A 20,197-nucleotide genomic window follows, 5' to 3' on the forward strand; every position below is an offset into this window, starting at 1 on the left:
TGAAAATATATCCGTGTTGTGTCTTTATTGAAGTAAAACCTGTTAATGACAACCTCTTTGTTTGAAGATGGGAAAACTGGATTTGAAGAGACACCAGTGAGGTGGAAGGGCAGCTGTCACTTGCTATGATTTAGAGGTGAAGTTTAATTAAAACAAACTGGATTGTTCTAATGAATCAAAACCCTGGAAGCCTGGGGAGCAATAAACTGCTAAAAATAAAACAAACTTGTTACCGTGAAGTGCCTGAGGCTGCCACGCAACTTCTGGGGTACTTTATATGAAACGGTGAGTAGGGTCTTGTGGAGAAGCAGCGATGGGTCTTATTCTCAGGGGTTCTGTTTCTGCTCTTCCTTAGAAGCTCCACAAATGGTCAGAGTATTGTTGAGCTGACGAAAAGGTGAGTGTTTGCATGTGAGGGGAATTCACTGGCAGCTCTAGTAGATCAGCCTGGTATATTTATCATGGGGAAAGCGGTGAATACTGTCTAAAAGCCTTTTCCTAAAAAGTCTGTGAATAGAAAGGAGGGTTGTTACAGAAGAGCAGTTCAAGTTGTTTGAATGAGAAGTAGCAAGTGAAGATTTCTCTTTAATAGAAATTTTAAAAAAAGTAGATTAAGGCGACTAAGCTTGTGATAGTGTGCTGTACAAACTACAGACTTCTTTGCCCTGACATTACACAAAATAACAAATAAACTTGTTTTCTGATTATTTTCTAGTGAAGAGAGGAGCCCATGCAGCAGGTTTTCTGGCAGGACTTATGACCCCATGGGGGACCCATGCTGGAGCAGTGTGCTCCTGAAGGACTGCAGCCCGCGGAAAGGACCCATGCTGGAGCAGTTCGTGGAGGACTGTCTCCTGTAGGTGGGACCCCACGCTGGAGCAGGGGAAGAGTGTGATGAGTCCTCCCCCTGAGGAGGATGAAGTGGCAGAAAAAAATGTGTGATGAAATGACCGTAAACCCAATCCCCATCCCCCTGTGCCGCTGGGGGGTTTGGTAGAGAATCCGGGAGTGAAGTTGTGCTCGGGAAGAAGGGAGGGGTGGAGGGAAGGTGTTCTGAGATTTGGTTTTGTCCTGGTTTCAGCTGGGATAGAGTTAACTGTCTCCCTAGTAGCTAGTACAGTGCTATGTTTTGAGTTCAGTATGCGAAGAATGTTGGTAACACTGATGTTTTCAGTTGTTGCTCAGTAGTGTTTAGACTATAGTCAAGGATTTTTCAGCTTCTCATGCCCAGCCAGGGCACAAGAAGTTGGCACAGGACACAACCAGGGCACCTGACCCAAACTGGCCAATGGTCTATTCCATACCATGGGACGTCACATCTAATATAGGAACTGGGAAGTGGGGGGCGGGGAATCGCCGCTTGGGGACTAGTGGGGTGTTGGTCGGCGGGTGGTGAGCAATTGCCCTGCGCATCATTTGTACATTCCAATCCTTTTATTACTACTGTGGTCATTTTATTAGTGCTATCATTCTTAGTTTCTCCTTTTCTGTTCTATTAAACCGTTCTTATCTCAATCCAGGAGTTTTACTTCTTTTTTCCTGATTTTCTCCCCCATCCCACTGGATGGGGGGGGAGTGAGTGAGCGGCTGCATGGTGCTTAGTTGCTGGCTGGGGTTAAACCACGACAGGTTTTATTTCTCATTCCCTACTCTGGTTGATTTGCAATAAATTGAGTTAATTTTCCCCAAGCTGAGTCTGTTTTGCCTGTGAAGGTAATTGGTGAGTGATCTCTCCCTGTCCTTATCTCGACCCACAAGCCCTTTGTTATATTTTCTCTCCCCTGTCCAGCTGAGGAGGGGGAGTGATAGAATGGCTTTATTAGTGTTATCATTATCATTATTAGTTTCTTCTCTTCTGTTCTATTAAACCGTTCTTATCTCAACCCAGGAGTTTTACTTTTTTTCCCGATTTCCTCCCCCATCCCACTGGATGGGGGAAGTGAGTGAGCGTCTGCGTGGTAATTAGTTGCTGGCTGGGGTTAAACCACGACAGGTGGGCACCTGGTGTCCAGCCAGGGCCAACCCATCACAACATGACAAACTAGCTGTAGTCCTTAGTCATGGTTTCTTCTCTAAAATTGCCTGGGAGCCAGCAAAACCTGCTGCGCTCTTATCAGATCGGCACATCACCTATGGTCAATTCCTGCGCTAGTCGCTAGTCGTGTTTAGCAGCCCCGCGAGGACTATGCAGCTGCAAGCTGGGGAAGGCAGAAGGACTAAGAGCTACTCTTGACAAAATTAAATCAAGGCTGCTTTCCCAGGCCGATGGTCAAGGAACAACGCTGGTGAAGACCTGGATTGCTCTGACAAGCACGTCATTAAAAAGTTAAAATCTGATGGAGCAGGAATGTAAAAGGCTGTGGAAAGACATGATGCACACACAGTGCACAAAAGGAGCTCAGGATCAAATAGTTGCCCATGTGGTACACGTCTACCCTGCTGTAAAATCTCATAAAAGACCAAAACTTGATGTTAAGGAACTGCTAAACCCGCTTTTGCTTCTAATAAATAAATATGCTCACTCCGCACAAGTAAAAGAAAACTCTAACGTTTACATTAGGAACTGCAATCTTAAAGCTAAGGCCCAAATTTTTTTCATAGAACAGTGGTTTCTGGGCAAAATGCAGGAAAAGGTGTTTGCTTGAGCGCATTCCTGTCCCAGTGGGAATATGGGAGAGTGATGTGTGAGCAGGGATGCTGCGCTGTGGCTGGGACAGCTGATTTAGCTCTGGCCGTGTCCCTGCTGCTAACCTTTGAGCCTGGCTTTGTAGGGGAAACTGGAGCAGCACCCAGCTATTCTGAAAATGAAAACAAAAATCTAAGAGGGAGAGATTGCTAAAGTGGTCTAGACGACCCAAAATAAAATTTATAGATAAGACCCCAAAGGCTTGTAGAAGGTTTCCACATCCAAAAGCTTGCCTGTTTCTTCTTTTCCGGATATTTTTGCTCTAATAAATAAAATTATTCTTAAAACAGTGCTGCTTAGGTCTTTGATTGCTTGGGGAGCTATACCCACACTGTGCCACCCCAATATATTGCTGAACAATTTACATCTATGGCTACAAATGCTTTAATTCGGCAATATAATCGATAGCAAAGTTTAACATGGTGAAGAAGGATCACGTATGGTGTTGAAAATAAATTTAAGACAAGGATAAAGTGGCTGTATCACTGTACTTGGTGTAATATTATACCACGTAACAGAGGTTTTCCCCGTGCAGTGGGATTTCTAGAGTCTTAGGGCAAGAGGTATAGTCTGGAGAACCTCTTAAGGGGAAGAATCAGCTGGAAATCCAGTCGGTTATTAATTATTACTATTATTACTACAAAGCAGTTTTCAGTTTTGAGCTCATTTCTTGTAAGTTTAAAAAATTATTTAATAATGATGCTATTTTGATTAAATCCATATGAATACTACAACTCCCTGATTTTTTAATGGGATAAAAAAGAGGGGAATTCAAAACCAGCTAAAGCCAAGTGCTTATAAATGCCCTCTGGAATTAGGATTTTCAATTTAATTTATAAAATAGAGAACAGGAGCAAGCTGAGACCTGCCAGCAAAATTAAGACCCACCGCCGTGGCCCTGCACTGACCAATTAATTAATCTCAGCTTATTAACACACTTAAAAGCATCCACTTAAAAAAGGACATAAATACCCAGAGTTGACAATAGATGTCAGCAGCATCTCCAGCTACCAAACACTGGACTGTGCCAGGGAGCAGGGCAACACTCATTGTGCCTTCTTCCAGTTTATTTATTTAGGTAACGTGCGGGGAATATCAAGGCGTATGGATGAAAGACTGAAATTGCTCATTATTTCCTGAGAGTCAGTGTTACCTTGCCAGGGAATGGTCTCCCCATGAATGTGGCATCAGCGAAATCACTGGCTAAGTCACCGTGGCTTGCTCAAACCCGGCGCTGGAGGGGCAGGGACAGGCAGTGAGGGAACCCGCTCCTCCCAACAGATGTTTTTTTCCCCATCTCCAGCACATGGAGTCTTCTGCAGATAGTCCAGATTATTTTTCTGACCCCTGACCTTGAGTACGTGGCAGCCCTGAGAGCACTAATGAGCATTAAACTGCCCTGAACGGCCCCAGCCAGGACCCTCACCCATGCCTGGAAGGTCCAGGAGCTCCGTTTGACCCTGGCTGGGGGCACCTGGACCTTTCCTGGGGGATGTTGGATGGACCTTTGTTGTGAGTGCTTCATTGCTGGTCCTGGCTTCTTGATGGCTCTTGGTCTATCAAGCCAACCCAGGCCGGCAGAAGGTTTCTCCCCTGGGAAAAGGGCTGCTTCCCCACGGAATGGCCAGAACGCCTGTTCTCTCTCCACGCTGGGGCTTGGACTGAGCTGCTGCTGGATGGGCGGTGATGTGGGGGTGGGGAGGGGGACAAGGGCAAGGGGGGGGCTTGGGAGGGAGAGCAGGCAGGGGAGACGTGGAAGAGGGGGTGAGAGCACAGGGGTTCACTGCTGGCACGACTGGGCGTGTGTTTCAGTACGCGCTCTTGGATGCTCCAAAAGCAACAGCGAAATGAGCACAAACAGGGTGTTTAGGAGAGGAGATAGTAGTCTTCAGAAAATAAGAAATCCTAAGGGTCAAATACGTTGAATTTTAAATCTTAGGGGGCAAAATTATCTTTGTGGGGGCAAGAGAGAGTGTTGGGACAGACCCCATCCTTTTCCATCCCCATGGCCGAAGGCTCTTCCCTCTTCAAGTAACGTGGGATAACTCTTCTGCCCTCATGTCCGAAACAGGATGGACCGAACATTTCTGTTGGATCAAGCTAGGCTGGGCTGGAAGGATCTCCTCCGGCTCTCCCGACGGGATGGGGCCGTCCCCCTGCAGCCGGAGCCACGCAGGGAGGCAGCTGTTCGGCGGGGAGAGCAGATGTCCCTGCCGCCGGGACGCAGATGGAGGGGAGGGGGAAAAGGGCTATCAGCTGTCGGACTTGCCGCCCTCTCGCCCCGCCGTGGGAAATCCAATGCGAAACCTCAAGGACCTCATCCCCCAGATGAGCGGGTTTCATCTCTTCTTTTTCGGAATTTCAAGGCTTTTGCTAAAAAAAAAAAAGCTGTTACCAGAATATGCGGCACCGTGGCATCTACGATGTCCACTTAATATCGCTGGCTTTTTTACTTCCCACCCCTTGAAATAAAGCCTACCGGCTGCAGACACCGCAGTTTTAAGTTCAGGTGCTGCTTGCTTATGCTAAGGGAGTTGCACAGAACGCCCTCTCGCACAGGAGCGCTATTAATTTTGGTAAATGCCAAGCCTGTTCACGTATGTTTCTGCTCTGGATTGAATGATTACAGGGGCCGTTTCCATCAGGAGAGAGAAGGACAAGACCCTGGTACCTTCTTGCTCTACATGGTTGCTCCTCTGCTCTCACTCTCCTGCCAAAAAATGCTCTTTTACTCTCTGGTTTTTCTCTGACTTTGGCTTTTTTTTTCTCTTTACACGCTCATGGCCAGCATTACCCAAAAGGATACGAGGTCTCTTTGCACTTGTGTCCTGCGAGGCACCCCCTGCCCACGCTGCTCCGGCACTTGTGCCGGGGTGGTGCCTCCCTGTGCCTGATCCTGAACAGGAGCTTCATTGTCCTTCCCGCTGCCCTGGACAAAGGGGTATTGTCCTGCACACCAGCTCCAGCCAGCCGCCCCACAGCAAGGAGCCAGTTCATCCCAACCAGAGACGCTGCAGCATTTTCAAGAATAAAAGCAGGATGTTTCCTTTCTGTTAATAATAAGGTGCTCAGGAATCCATCCGGCTTCTCATCTGTCTTGGTTGAGGATGGGGAGCCGACTGTCAGTGATAAAACCTCCGGTGGGGTGGTCCTAACCCACACAAAATGCTTCTGGGTCAGCTGCAAGCTCCCTGCACCCCCATATGTCTTTCAACACGTGGGCCGGTCTTCTGAAAAACTCCTAGGGGATTGCCACAGGGCTAACGAGAATCTGCATATTTAATATAACTTACCAAAAGAATTACTCAGAGTAAAATTGTTTGATAATAAACAATTTTTTTTAGAATTAAGATACTCCTTGGGAGCTTCTGGGTGGTTCAGAGCAGAAATGGGGAGAATTCAGATGATGGTACAATTTCTAGCTGAACGATGGAGCGTATTTCAAAATGCAAACAGGGATGCGGCTCCCCCTGAGCCTTCTGGGGACACGCATCCTGCTCCAGAATAACATACGCTGCTTTGGTGAATTTGTACCTTTTTCTCCTTATGGCACTTAAAAAATGGGAGCACTGAATCTTAACGTTGCAAAAGGGCTTTGTCCCCGGCACCTCGTCCTTTTATCAAAGACTGGGTGATGCTAATACTCTTTTTTTCATCAGTAATATCGGAAAGAGGCAGAAAGTGCAAAATAAGCTCATCCCAGAGCAGACATGATGATGCCAGGATAGGCTGTTTACGTGGCTGGATTAAGACATTTTATTTTTTATATTAATGCCGCCAACTTAAAAGGTGTAATATTGTAACTAAGTCAGCGAACTGCACATAGGCAATAGAAGAAAGAGTAAGCAAAACAGCAAAAGTGAAATATTAGCAACTTTAACTGGGATTTATTTTCTGCTTAACTATGGCACCAGGGGAAAACTTACAAGCCCAGCGTCAGGAATACGAGGTAGTGGGGAAAAGAAATAATTTAAACACCTAAATTATGGATCTAAACAGACTTTCCAGGTGATTTTTCAAAATTAACCCGCAGCTCATTCTTGGCAGGGGCCACGCACTGATGAGTTGTGACAGCGTGGCCGGTTAACGAGATGGGCTCAGTGGCCCGGTGAGCCGCACGCCGGGCTTGGAGGTTTTCCTCGAGGTGAATTTTTTAACCATTTCCAAGGCATATTGCAATTGAAAACATTCACCTGGAAAACGTCAAGTTCGTCGCTGGAAGCGGCCTGGGAGCGTTCGGGTGATGACCCCCAGCGGGTTTTTGCTCTTGTCGCCTCATGTTTCCTGGGGGGCTACTAAAAGCTGGGAAATTACGAGTTTTAGCGGGACGTGAGGTGTTTGAGGAGCTGTTGTTTCCCCCCCGGAAAGCGCTCTGCAGCCCTTCTTACAGCTCGCTCCTGAAGGCCCTTGCTGCAGGCGGAGGAGAGTCGAGGCGACGCCTAAGTTTAAGATCTCCATTTCCTCACCTAGCTTTCTGTGTATTTTTTTTCCCCTCCCCTTTTATAGCCGGCTTTTCCCCCTCTCGCAGACGCGGCGGTCTTTTTGCAGGGCGGGAAGCAGCAGGAGGAACCGGGGTGGGTGGCGGCCAGGCCCTGCTCGCTTACCTCCCGCTCCTCAGTCCCGGCGGGGCCCGCTCCTGCGGCGGGGGGGGCGGCCTCACTGCCGTGTCCCCCCCCCCCCCCGCCGAGGCCTGCCCGCCGCCGCCGCCGGCCGCTCCTTCCGCCTAGCAACGGAACGCGGTTGCTAGGGCGAACCCGCCGCCGCGGCGCCCCGGAAACGGTGACGGGGTGGCGGGGGCGCTCTGCTGCCATAGGGCGGTTCTGGCTGAGGTGGGCGGGGTAAAGGGGAGGGGCGGGGAGGAGGGTGAGCGGTTCCGGGTCGGGGCCCTCCCCGTCGAAGCGCGGCGGAGGGAGGAGCCGCGGCGGGGCGCGGGGAGAGCAGCGGCGGGGCCCGGCCCGGCCCAGCCCTCCCGCCCGCCCGCTCGCTCTCCCGCCCGGGGGAGCCGAGCGCCGCCGGAGCCAGGTACGGACGCGGGAGGGTCGCCTGCGGGGCCTGGGCTGCGGCGGGGGCGGTCGCTTCGCTCGGCGGCGCCCGCGACCCGGTCGCCTTCCCCGGGCCGCGCCTCCCGCGGTGGCGGAGGAGGCTCCGCGGGGCTCGCCGTTGTTATAGCCCTTCCCGGCGGGAGGAGGGGGGAGCGGCCGCGGTTCTCCCGGCGTGAAAGGCTCCGGCCGGGCGGAGGAGCCGCGGGGGGCCGGGGGCCGGAGCGGAGCGGCCGTCCCCGGCGGCGGGGGAGGGCAGGGGCCGGCGGGGGCTGCCTTCAAACGGCCCGAGAGACCCCCTGAGCCGGGGGGGGGGGGGGGGGGGGGGGGGCGGTTGCTGGCTGAGCCGAGATCCGGGAGGCGCCGGGGGAGGGCGGGTGGAGCGGGGCGGGGGGAACCGGCGCGGTGAGGGGTGGGCTGGCCCCGCACCGCTCCCCCCCCCCCCCCCCCCCCCCCCCCAGGGGCGGCTTTCTCGTGGGGGCCTTGTCCGTTACTCGCGAATCGGTCAGAAAGCGGCGGGCGGGCGTGAAGGGGTCCGTCTTGACAAAGGTCTCCTCCCGTGGGCCGTGTGTCTGTCCGTAGCTGGGGGCGTGGGGCAGGGCACCTGCCAAAAACGCGGTTGTGGGTGGCTTGGGAGCCCTCCTTATAAAACCTGGTCGTGGTCCCAGGTCTAAGGGAAACAAAGCAGTCCGCATAACTGGAAGCGTATTTACAACTTCTTTGTGTGAAGTTGATGTTCCCTCCCTTTATCTGGGAAACTTAGATAGATGTGCTGCTTGGCACGGCATGAAAGTTTAAGGGTTGGGGTTCGTTGTCTTGTCCAAATCGCTCGTGGGATTGTCGGCTTCCCTTTCCAGTCTGTTTCATGGCTAGTGACCGTCCTCTTGGGCCTTTCTCAACAGTGACTTGACTTTTCAGTTCGTAGGAAGCATCGTGTACCGAGTCCAAGCTCAAGGCTGATCGTTAATACCTGCTGCCTCCTGTGTCCTGACTTCATGTGAGGTTTTCCACCTTCCCCCTTTCTCATTATCGGGCTCACAGTGGCCTGGTTGAAGTCACACACTGTCATGGGTGTGATCTCAGACTTGATTTTTTATTTTTTTATTTTTTTTATCAGTGACCTAATGCATATGTGTAACCAGCTTACGCTGCCACTCCCCAAGTTCTTCAGGACTTGCCTTTTCCTTCTCTCAGCTCCCTGGCTGCTCACTGTGATTTACCTAAATAAACCATCTTCTCTACATCCCTGGTTTAATGCTGCGTTGGTAACTCAGTCTGTGTCAGCCTGCTGGGGGAGGACGATGGGTGAACTGAGAAGCGTGAGCTTTGTTCCTGTTGAAAAGCTCTTATCAAATATTAGCAGCGCTTTCCCACAGACGCATTCCAAAAAATACAAAGAGCGCCTTTGAGTTACAAGTTTGGGAAGATTGCTTTCTTCAGGCTGCAGAAGCCGTGGAGGATTCCTCACTGCCTGCCAGTTGCTGAAGTTTTAGAAGTGTTGCCTGTGCGGTGAAACGTTACTGATAGGAGAATTCGGGTTTTATTATGTTGCTGTTATAGAGAGATGTGCAGAGTGGTCTTCTCCATGTGAAGCCTGGCTGACACTAGAGCTCTTTGAGTCGGGGATGAGCTGAGGGTGCTGCCAGTGATGAGTATCAGCAAGAGTTCTTGTACGGGGAAGGTGACTGTCAGCAAGTGCGACCAGATAAGAAAGGATCTGGAACTTAAATATGTGGTGTTTAGGAAAAAAAAATAAAATTGCTAATTAAAAAAAAAAAAAAAGGACTTAAAAAGTGTGGAGGATCATGGTGAGAAATGGCCAGGCAAATCTGTTCTCCATACTGAAGTGCCTGCTTGCCAGTGCAGTGGTACCCTGGTACAGCTGATACTGCAACCTTTTGGCAAAAATGTTGCTGACTCCAGTGAAATTTTAGACTATCCCCTTGATAAAATCAGGGCTTTACACTTATACCTTGCATAAGTACCTAAACTTTGTTTAGATACAGGTGTTTCTTCAAACATTGCCTGCCCTGAAATTGCTTTTTCTGGTCTCAGCAAAGTGTCCAGCTGGTGCCTTTTTTATTTTTTTTAAAAGCTGTTGGGCTGCAAGGAAGACGAGGTGCAGCGCTCTGCTTTACGGTACAAGTCTATAGCAGCGTATTTTCAACTGCTGGCCTAAAGCCCTTGCTGGTTTAGGCCAATTTGGGCTTCTTGCTGTGTTTTTCATATGGAAGATTCTTCTGTTATCCTCTGGCTGCAATGGTTGGAAACTTACACCAGATTTTCACAATAAATTTTTTTTGTGACTGGTATCTACCTATCTGTGCTTGTGCCAGTGTTGCCTCTTATAAAAACAGCTCTTGTCTCCTTCAGCGCTTTCAGAAAGCACTCAACTCTTGGCTTCTTATTTTCAAACCACGCATGCCAACCTTGCAGTTGCTCTTTTCCAGGTTCTCTGTCGATCTCTTCTGTGCACATGTTTGCTTAAAGCTAATCCCTGAACACCCCTGACTGGAGCAGGGCACAGAATGGCAGGGGAGGTCTCTCTGAGGTGCTGTGCAGTGTCGCAGGTAATTTCTTTGTGCCAGTATCCTTCATGTCTGAATTGGTTTGGGGGCTCACAGGTCACAGTGACAAGCTTAATACCTTGTGTGTGTCTCTTTTTTTGCTTGAGTTAGAGGGCTTTCCAGTTCATAGTACCATTTCTTACAAAGTCTGAAGCGTATGACCTTGCCTCATTCCAGTCCATCTATCTTACTCTTCTGTAGGAATTTTTATAATGTTCCAGTTCTCTGTATCAACAAAATTTGACTTTCTATGCCAAATTTGCTGATGGAAAAATATTCTGGAGGGATCGATCAAGCAGGCAGGTTCACGGAGCATCATTGTGAGGGGAGTTGTGAGGTAGGTGAGATCATAAGTGCAACCTAGTCCACAATTGCCTTGTGCTGAGATCGCCCCCTTTATGTGGTCTTTAAACTAATTTCCAGCTCTTCTGAAGCAATCAGCTGCTGTGGACTTTCAGGTTAACAGATGAAATCCTGTATAATGCCTTTTAAAAAGTGCTACCAGATGAGACCAGGAATCCATCTGGCCCAGTATCCTGCTCACTAGTAACAAGTAGCAGGTGCCTGGGGAGGGGAGTACACAAATAGAGCAGATCTAATCTGGGGAAATACTGCTTTATTTTTCTCTCTCCGGCAGTTTATGACCTCTCTGAGCCAGGTGTTTGAATTAAGCAACCTTCACACTTCTCTTCCACAGATTTGTCCTCTCACTTTGAACCATCGTGATATTCAATGCCTTGCACAGAGAGTCACAAAGCTGGACACTTAAGTGTGTAGGCTGCTTGTTACATGGTCTACACACGAGGAAGAGTCAGAAAAGAAGAACTGGGGGTGCCCAAAAAAACTAGCAAGAAACAAATTCAGAACAAATTACTGCTTCACTTTCTCCATGACATTCACAATTTTAGGAAACGACTTTTTCCATTCCTGGTGGTCTCTTGGGTGGGCTGAATTGTCCTCATCTGTTTAGACTTTCCTTTCGATGTCTCTTCTCCCTGCTCTTCATGTCATTGCCAGCTCTGCTCCAGCCTCCTTGAAATAAGGATGGAGCGAATGGGGGAGGTTGGCAGAGGTGCCGATCAGATCAGTAGGTGATATTTATGGCGCGGGTGCCTCTTTAGAAAATGCCGTATGCTGTGGATTTGTATTTTGTTCTGTATTATTGTCTCTGTAATTACAGGCGTTCTGCTTGTTCGTTAGTGATCAAAAAACCACGGAGCTACGGTTTTTGTGGAATACTCTGCTGTAGCCCTGGTGTCCTGTTCCCCAGTGTTGGCTTGAGTTCAGTCTGTCATATTTTTTTAAGCTGAAGTTAGGGTGGTTGTTCCTGATGTGCTGTGCTTTGAATTGTATCACCCACTCGTATCACAAGATTTTACTGCAATTCCTTAGAGTCATTGCTCTTATTTACTGATCATGTTGAATTATTCAGAGTAGCAAATGTTGTCATCTTAGTACTGCCTTCTCTTGCACAGCTCAGTATAGTTGAGCAGAGCAGAATCCTTTTGCGAGTCCCCTCCACTACAAAACCGACCAGTGATGCCTTTCTTCCCCCTTCTTTATCTTTTTTAACCAGTTATTTATGCGTGTGAACGATTTTTCCTTTTAGCCTATAGTTTTGTTCTACAAAGAGCTTTGAAGGATCTTGTCACGTAGCATGCTTGGTTTTTTCAATGAAGTGCATCAGCTGCCTTTTCCTTGTTCACATGCTCTGTCTCCTCCGAAAGAAGGGAGGGGGGGGGAAGACAACAACCTCCAACTGACTCCTGAGACATGACTTCATTTTATAAAATATAATTAGCCCTGCGTCCATTTAGTCTGTTCTTTAGGACAACTCTTATTTGCCCGGCGCGGCTGCCTGGTTTGTGGTTGCTCAGATGCCTCTGAATTGTTCTGTGAAAGCTGGTGCAAGTGTCTTTCAGGTACCTTCTTGCATCTTTAACCACAAAGCTATGGGAGGGACTTCCCCATCCTCCTCCTGTGTGACTTTGTATGTAAATTGAGGTTGTTGCTGTCGTCTTATCTTCTGAGTGGTCCTTTACCACCTGAAGCCTTATTTACTTGGCTTGCCTTGCTGGGGTCAAGCAGGGAGAGTGGAGATGGCCAAGCTCAGCATGTTGCAGGTAAAACACAGTTTTAACTTTTGGGAGAAGTTATCTAATGACTATTTAACCCAGTAATAAATCATGTGATTTCCCCCCCCCCCGCCTTTTTTTTTTTTTTATAAAACCTTAACAAGCTTTTATTTAGTTTCCTTCTTGGGCGTTTAGCCTTGCTGTACCAGCCGGACTGGCTTCTGTTACTTCTATGGCATGGTCAGATTGCACAGTAGGGGCTTACACCAATACTCCAGCCACCATTCAAGGTGAAGGCAGGAATTGCCGCTTGTCTCATCCGCTGCTGGGGAGGAGTCGCTTTATGCAATTTAAGAACTTAGTCTTGATGTTATATATTGACCAGGCACTTGTGCAGTTTACACAGAGGCATTTTGAAGTCTCTGTTTAATGCTGTGTTTCCTGCTTGTACAACCCTCTGGTGATAGCATGACAGCTGCTATCGCTGCTTGGGTGGCTGAGACTATATTTTTCTGGTTTAAGCTTGGAATTCTGATTTACAGGGTATTTCTTGCTGAAACAGTAAACTTAGGTTGCTCAAATGGTGGTGTATGCTAAAGAAAGCTTAGATTCTCTAAAGGCTTGCTTAGTCCTTGTATGCTTTGAATGTCCCATTGACTTTTCTGCCCTCCACTGTTTTTTGAATGAACCTGCTACATCCATATTATCACTTTAAAAACAGACATTTGAGTTTTTCCATCTTCTAGGCTTCCAGCATTTGTAAAGAAACATACTTGTGCCTTGGTTTTGTCTTTCCATCTTATTTTTTGTACTGGATTGATTTTTCTAGCTTCTGATTTTTACATGGCTAATTCTTGTCCCATCTCTAGGGCTTTTTGAGGAGATGAAGTTCTTATGAATCGGCTTCTTTCCCACAAAAGCTGCATCGTCCTCAGATACATGCTCCTCTGTATCTGCTGGCTTTCTCTGTTCTTCTGGAGTGTCAGAGGAGCCTTCAATCTTGATTGCAAGTGCCAGTGTCCGGGTTTTGGTTAATTTGGTCCTCATTCTTGTACGGGCTTCCAGTTGTCCAAAAAATTTCTAAACTTCTAACGAGTCCAAGCCTGAGTGTGGGAGCAATTCTTTGAGATGCTGTCACACAACTCTTGGTCATTGCCTTCCTATCCTCAGCCTGAATTTTGCCTCCAGAAACTTCCCTCCATCATATGCTAGGTGTACCCTTGTGGACCACAGGCAGTGACTCTTACCTGACATTATTTAGTAGTGTGTTCTTACACAAACAAGTAGTCACTGAAGATGCACCCTTTGAGTCCTGCAAAGTTCCTGGGTTTGATGAAATTATGGCAGTGGTCACCTTGACCTGCAGAGAGCTGAGACGACTGAAGGCTTCAGTCTACAGTGGCAGAAATGCCAGCGTGGAAAGCACTGTCTGCAGGATGTAAATCACCTTCAAGGTGATTCTCCCCCTCCACTCCACTATTATGAGACCCCACTTGGAGCGCTGCATCCAGCTCTGGGGTCTCCAGTACAATAAAGACATGGACGTGGAGTGGGTCTGTGAAAGTGATCTGAGGGCTGGAGCACTTCTTCTATGGAGAGAGGCTGAGAGAGTTGGGTTGTTCAGCCTGGAGAAGAGAAGGCTCTGGGGAGCCTGTATTGTGGTCTTTCAGTGTAGAAAGGGTCTTATAAGAAAGATGGGGACAGACTTTTTACCAGGGCTTGCAGTGACAGGACAAGGAGCAACAGTTTTAAGCTGAAAGAGGGTAGACTCAGATTGGATATAAGGAAGAAATGTTTTATGCTGAGGGTGGTGAGACACTGGAACAGGTTGTCCAGAGAAGTTGTGGATGCCCCATCCCTGGAAGTTTTCAAGGCCAGGTTGGATGGAGCTTTGAGCAACCTGGTCTAGTGGAAGGTGTCCCTGCCCATGGCAGGGGGGTTGGACTTTGAAGGTGATCTTTGAAGGTTCCTCCCAGCTCAAACTATTCTGTGATTCTACGGACAAGTAAAATCTCAGACTTGTTGTGCCTACTTCATTACTATATTCCATATTAAATCCCCCCCTAGACCTTGCTTTTTTTTTACAGAGGGAAGAGGTATTTTAACTCCCTGCTAAAATATGTTTGATTTCTGGTTCATCAGACACTACCTACCTTTTAAAAGATAACTTATTCCTGTAAGTTGGCAAAACCAGCAATGAAACACAATCAGTGTGAGATTACCACCATTTTCTCCTGGCTTTTCATATGTTCTTCCTTCCTGTAAGATCTATTTAGAGCAGCTCATCTTCTGGAATGGATAGGTGTCTCTTACCTGTCTGAATCTTCTGTTTTGGTTTGCTCATCTGTGAGCAAATATCTTCTGGATAATAACTGAAGAGTTGACAGAAATTCTACCCTGAAGATTAGCCTGACAGTTTCTGCTTTGTGGAAGACAACTGAATAGCTTGGATTTGCTACTCCTAGCATTTAATGCATGAATTGGGGATAGTCAGTGGTGAGATGGGAAAACTTTTCCTGTCTGCCTCTGCTATCCTTTTTTTTTTTCCCTCTTATGATTATATTATGACATTCCTCTATGATGGGAAAATTGTGGCTGTTGACAAGAAGTGAAGGTGTCTTTGCAGTCTTGAATCTGCCGTCTTTTTTTTCTGAAGCTGTCACATTTCTCTAGTCTTCTGCGTTGACCATATTGCAAATGGTACATTAGAGGAGGCCATGTCATTTATTAAATATCCTGAGTAGCTGCTGTCCTATATATGTGTTTTAATGTCTATTGATAAAGCTTGGTGAGTTCATGCAGTTTGTGATGATGCTAAGAAAACTCTGGAATACCTGCTTTCTATAGAGCTACTCCTTTTTTTCCAACTCACAAGGAATTGCTGTACTTCAGTGCTGAAGCTAGTTTAATTAACTTGTAGGAGAAACCCACTTGAACTCTGTGAAGCCAACCAGTCTGAAGTATGTGTTTCTTGAAGCTATTTTTTTATATTGCAAAATATGATCACTTCCATCTTAGTGATTTGCTGTGGAGCTCAGTTCATAATTTAACTCATCTAATGTAGCAGAAAATCTTGGGTGCTTATGAGGTTGAAATCTGCATGTGTTTTTTTTCTTAAATACTTATCTTTGTTGCACCTGTAATTAGGGTGACATCTTGTTTGTAGAAATAACAAACCAAACTTGGCATTCCTTTGCTAGCTGCTGCACGTTCATTTCTGAGTTATAAGTCAGAGGATATTCAGATGCAGTCATTTTTCTTCATTCATGTTAATGGAAAGCATGCTACATGAAGAACTAACTTGAAGGAAATCTGTCTGCATCTGTCTAGTCTTCCTCATATCATAGCAAGGAGGGGCATATGAATTGAGTTATTACTCTTGGATGAAATTCTTTAGGTGGGTTTCTGAAGAGTAACAATTTCAAGCATCTCGGGCTTACTGGCTCTTCAAGCTCTCATTCCTTGTGACTCAAAATTCTGTGTAGATCTGACTTCTGCTTATTCAGGTCTATTAAAACAAATGAGAGGAAGTCCTCTAAAATACAGCTTATATTCCATTGACAATGCCAGTTCTGGCAAGTGTAATGAAAGAATTCAACTATTCTCAAGTTTGCGACAAGCTGCTTAATTCTAAGTCCTATAGCAACCCCATTTTGGCTAGTCCAGCTGTCCTTGGGTACCTTGTAACTGTCTTCCTTTGTAAAATGCAAGGCTAGTTTCTACAGCTTGTTTTTATTTCCTAGATCTTAAAAGAACAAGTTTCAATGAACAAATGAAACTTAAGAACCTGTAACATCTTATTTTAATGAAGCAGAGACCACATACTTTGTAGTTGTCTCTGTTCAAGTCCAAGTTAGACTTCAAAGGTCTCACCTTTAGGAGGCTCATTAAGACTCATTCTTGCTGTCGCTTTTTGGCAGGGCTACAGTAGCAGGTAACAGCGCTCTGGTTTGCACTGGGAGGGAGAGATTGAGGCAACATATGTTTTAAGTAACTTGTTAGATGGAAATAAATGTTTCCAAAATACGTGCTATGTGTGCATCCACAAGGTAGTGAGGTTCTTGCCCATCCTGAAAAATGCTTGTTCCGTGGTTGCAGTCCCATTTTGCTAGCCTCAGACTACCTCAGCTGGCTTAGCATCGGTGCCAGGTTAGATGGTTTGGAGGCCCTTGGGTTCTCTGAATGATCATCCTGCAACTGAGATCAGGCCTGCAGCCACTTTGGCATCTGATATTGCTTCCCAGCTGTCCTCTGTTTGGAAAGGTTTTGACAGGTTTCTAATTCTGAAAAAGCTCTGTGCAGTGTTGGCAGCGCTAAGGCTTCAGTTTTACTGGTGATAGATGCAACACCAGTGATGGTAAATCATAGTTAGGCTGTGCTCTGCTTCTGTGGGAAGAGTATCTCTGCTGAAATTTGTTATTCAGTGGTTAAGATCCAAACCTGGTATTAGGCTCCAAACCAATACACAGTCCTTCGTTTTTGTCTAGATTTACTGGATATAGCATTGGTAATCAGTGGTTTTTATAATTTGTAAATGTTGGTGGTAGTTGTGCATGCCAGAGTGCCTTCACTTGTCAGGATCTACGATTGGGAGCATGGTGTTTTGGAACCACTTGTTCTGTTCTTTCTGGTCCCCACAGAAAACTGAGTGCTTCAACATTAAGGAAACAATGTGATTGAAGACAGGGGTTTGGGTAAGACTTGCTGGCTGTGGTGGCAATAGCTCAGGGTTTTGGCTTGCAGCATATAGGCTGGGGGACTTGAGGGTCTCGGCATCCTCCTGGCTGGAGACGCTGCAGGGACAGGTTCGGATGTAAGAGCAGCTATGTGCAGGGTGACCGTTGGGTGTTGAGGCAGCCTTCTGCGTTACCATCTGTTTGCAGAGACTTGAGGGGATGGAGTGTGACTTACAGGTGTCTAGTTGGACCATATATACTCAACATCTAGTGCAAGAAACCTTGTGCTCATTTGGACTTGGCGCAGTCATCTTAGTAATCCTGGTTTTGTCTGTGCGATTGAGTATCTTGCACCAAAATAGGTTCTTCAGGGTCTCTGAAGGCCTGCAGGGCTGAGGCAGATGGTACAGATAGTCCCCAGTGGTGTCTTGAAACCAAATTCTTTAACTTTTTTTATGGGTAGATTCTGTTGAACGCTTGCAGCGATCCTGGACGTCAAACCTCAGTTGAGTGCTGTGGTCCTTCTGTGGGCTCGTGGCTGATACTGATCCTAAGACCCAACACAGCTGAAGAATCTGAGTCATCACTGTCTTTTTGGCTTGGAAAATTATTAAATGTTTGACAAAGCTGTTCACTGTGACACCTTTTGGTAAACTGTGGCTTGTCTTCACAAACTGTTCAGTCACTCTGCTAACATTTACAAAAGCTTGGAATAATCCCTGTGTTCTCGTTGATTTGCTCTTCTGTAGTGTGTTATAACTGTAGCGTGAGGCATGTTAGAGTAGGAAATATGCTTGCTAAGGAGGTGTTCTAAAATACATTTGTGCTGAAACCCCATCTGTTAAACTTCTTGAGCGCCTCTCTTACCGACTCTGATGTTGAATGTAGTAATAGTTTACACCGCTCAAGCAAACCAGCCTTAAAACAGTATTGCAGTGTCCTGATGCTAGTTTTGTATGGTATTCAAATGCTTCTACTCTTTGAATTGAGATCGGGCTCCCTGTTAATAGCTTAGAGATCATTTGCAATTAAATGGAGTCAAGTCTTTCAAGGGATTTACCCTTGGACCAGTGCTCAACACCAGTCTCTGAGCTCCCCATAACTAACAGACTTGCCTGAGGCACAGGTGGCTAAATTTAGTCTTCTAGCAAGCTTGGTATGACCTTGTGTTACAAGGACTTTTTCTGCTTGTATCTATATCAAAATGTAATGGCTGCTTTTCTGTGGTGGATGGAGCTTTGAGGCTTGGTGACGCTGAAAAGCTTTTTGTGTTGGATCATTGGCTGACCCATCCAGTGCCACTGTTGGCAGTGATTAACTCTGTATTTGAATGCAGTTCCAAAGGTCTACAAGTGATCTACTGGTACAAAGTGATCCTCACCGGTGGGTATTAAGGCTTCAAAGACGACAGATGCGACTTGGTGCATAGAGCAGATTACTTGGTAATGAACATTTTCTAATTGACAGCTACGCTGAAGATAAGGGATTGAAAGCGGAAACTGAATCAAAGTGGCTTCATACAGATGCAATTTCCTAACTGTGTGAATGGTAACGTTTGCCTTTGAGGTAACATTAAGTTTATCTGTGCAAAATAGCGCTTTACTCCAGCTTCTGGGAGAAGTTTTTAGTGTCTGTGAGACGGTGTGCAGAGGTGGACGGTTCTGGCATCTGCTTTATTGCGTGGGTTTGCCTCCTCCGTGTTCAACTTTTGCAGCTTTTCGTTAAGGCTGCTTCTAATTAAATACATAATTCATCCTACGAGCGTAATGAAGATGCCTTCAATGTGTAATCAGGCTTCTGGAGCTCTTCTGCCATCCTTGAAAAACACCAAACTTCTCTGAAGCTGGTAGCACGCTGCCAGCTGAATGGGAAAAGTTGTTGCTGGGAAGTTGAACAGGATTTTCGAGTGTCTGCTGTGCTTGCTTATGTTTAGGAGTGCACTGAGTGGTGTGGTTTTTTTGGCTTGTGAAAGAAACTCTTCTGCAGGTGAGTGGGCAAAACCCTTATTGTTTGGCATGGGCATGGCTTGAGACTGTCGGGACTTTTCTCCCTGGCATTGACTTGGTTATTGTTGGCATGCTGGTCTCTTGCTTGCTACAGGCAGTACGCATTGTGTTTTTTTGGAGGGCTGAAATATTAATCTGATTAATGACTAGGGTTGTTGAGTAATATACTGAGTGGAATTCAATAGGTGAGTGTGTGACTATATCTGTTGCATTGTGTGTTTTTGGTCATCGCAACTTCAGCAGAGTTGGAAAACATACAGAGAACAGCAGTTGAGTTGAAGGCAAAGGAAGCAGCTGCCTGTCTTGGGGAGTCTAAAATGTCTGAGACTCTTGGGATTGGAAGGATTTCTTTAAAAAGTGGGCAACAAACTTCTGGATCTTGTCCTAGGAGTTTGTGGAAGCTGATGGTTTAGATGCATTCAAAAAGTGGTTAAACGAACCCAGGGTCAGCAGGTCCATAAAATGAATGCTGGTATAGGAGTGGGCAGTTATATCCATACTACCATCTGTAATCCAGTGGTTGCAGATGCTGGAGCAGACTAGAGAAGCTTACTGCTCCCTGTAGCATCTGCTATCACTATGGACAGAACACTTCTTGTTTCAATTACTCCAACTTTATGAACCCTCTGTCTTTCCAGAGTATTGGGGCAGTGTAGGGAGGCAGTATTTCTGAAGAGCTCTGGAAGATCACTTACAGATGCTTACAGGAGGGAAAATCTCAAGCTGTTTCTCAGCATACTGTACATACCTACAGGTGTCCCATGCTGTACATATTCAAAGGAGATTTGCCGTACAACATGCTGCAGCTTATGTGTAAAAGCATTTCAAGGTGAGATAGGTAGAAACTGAAACCAGGCAAATAAAAAATTAGAACTAAGGGATGAAGAAGGTAATTGAACATGAAGTTCCTGGTCTCTTTAAAAGGGGAAAATTCTTGAAATTCCACCTTTTTGTGCAGAAAGTGGGAGGAGGTGATCATAATGCTTCTCTTCAGCTTTTCTGGTGTGGGATCATGACCAGCAGGCAGCTGGGTGTTCCTTGCAGGCGGTGATCGGCTGATAGCCCAGAACAGGGCAGGGACAACAAGAAGTGAAGCATGCACATATTAATGTCCTACTCTGTGTTGTACTAATTATGTGAAGTATATA

At 46.6% G+C, this 20,197-nt stretch overlaps 1 protein-coding gene and 1 long non-coding RNA gene across 6 annotated transcripts in view; one reads left to right on the forward strand and one right to left on the reverse strand.

Annotated features, from left to right (window-relative positions):
• Positions 1-3,446: 3,446 nt before the first annotated feature.
• Positions 3,447-7,403, reverse strand: LOC126043514 (uncharacterized). The gene is made up of 3 exons (XR_007507462.1): positions 7,291-7,403; positions 6,880-6,988; positions 3,447-5,059 (listed from the first exon to the last, which is right to left on the reverse strand). It is a non-coding gene; the product is annotated as an uncharacterized LOC126043514 (long non-coding RNA).
• A 191-nt stretch (positions 7,404-7,594) lies between these two features.
• CSNK1G1 (casein kinase 1 gamma 1) overlaps positions 7,595-20,197 on the forward strand; it is a 110,301-nt gene continuing 97,698 nt past the window's right edge. For 4 of the 5 annotated variants that reach the window (XM_049811999.1, XM_049812003.1, XM_049812001.1 and 1 more), the window contains exon 1: positions 7,595-7,708. The gene's annotated coding sequence lies outside the window, so the exon portion shown is untranslated. Of the gene's footprint in view, positions 7,709-8,304; positions 8,723-20,197 lie in introns of those variants that run through there. The other variant, XM_049812000.1, reaches the window with a different exon arrangement.

Source organism: Accipiter gentilis, chromosome 10 (genome assembly GCF_929443795.1).
Source record: "Accipiter gentilis chromosome 10, bAccGen1.1, whole genome shotgun sequence".
NCBI classification, from domain to species: domain Eukaryota; kingdom Metazoa; phylum Chordata; class Aves; order Accipitriformes; family Accipitridae; genus Astur; species Astur gentilis.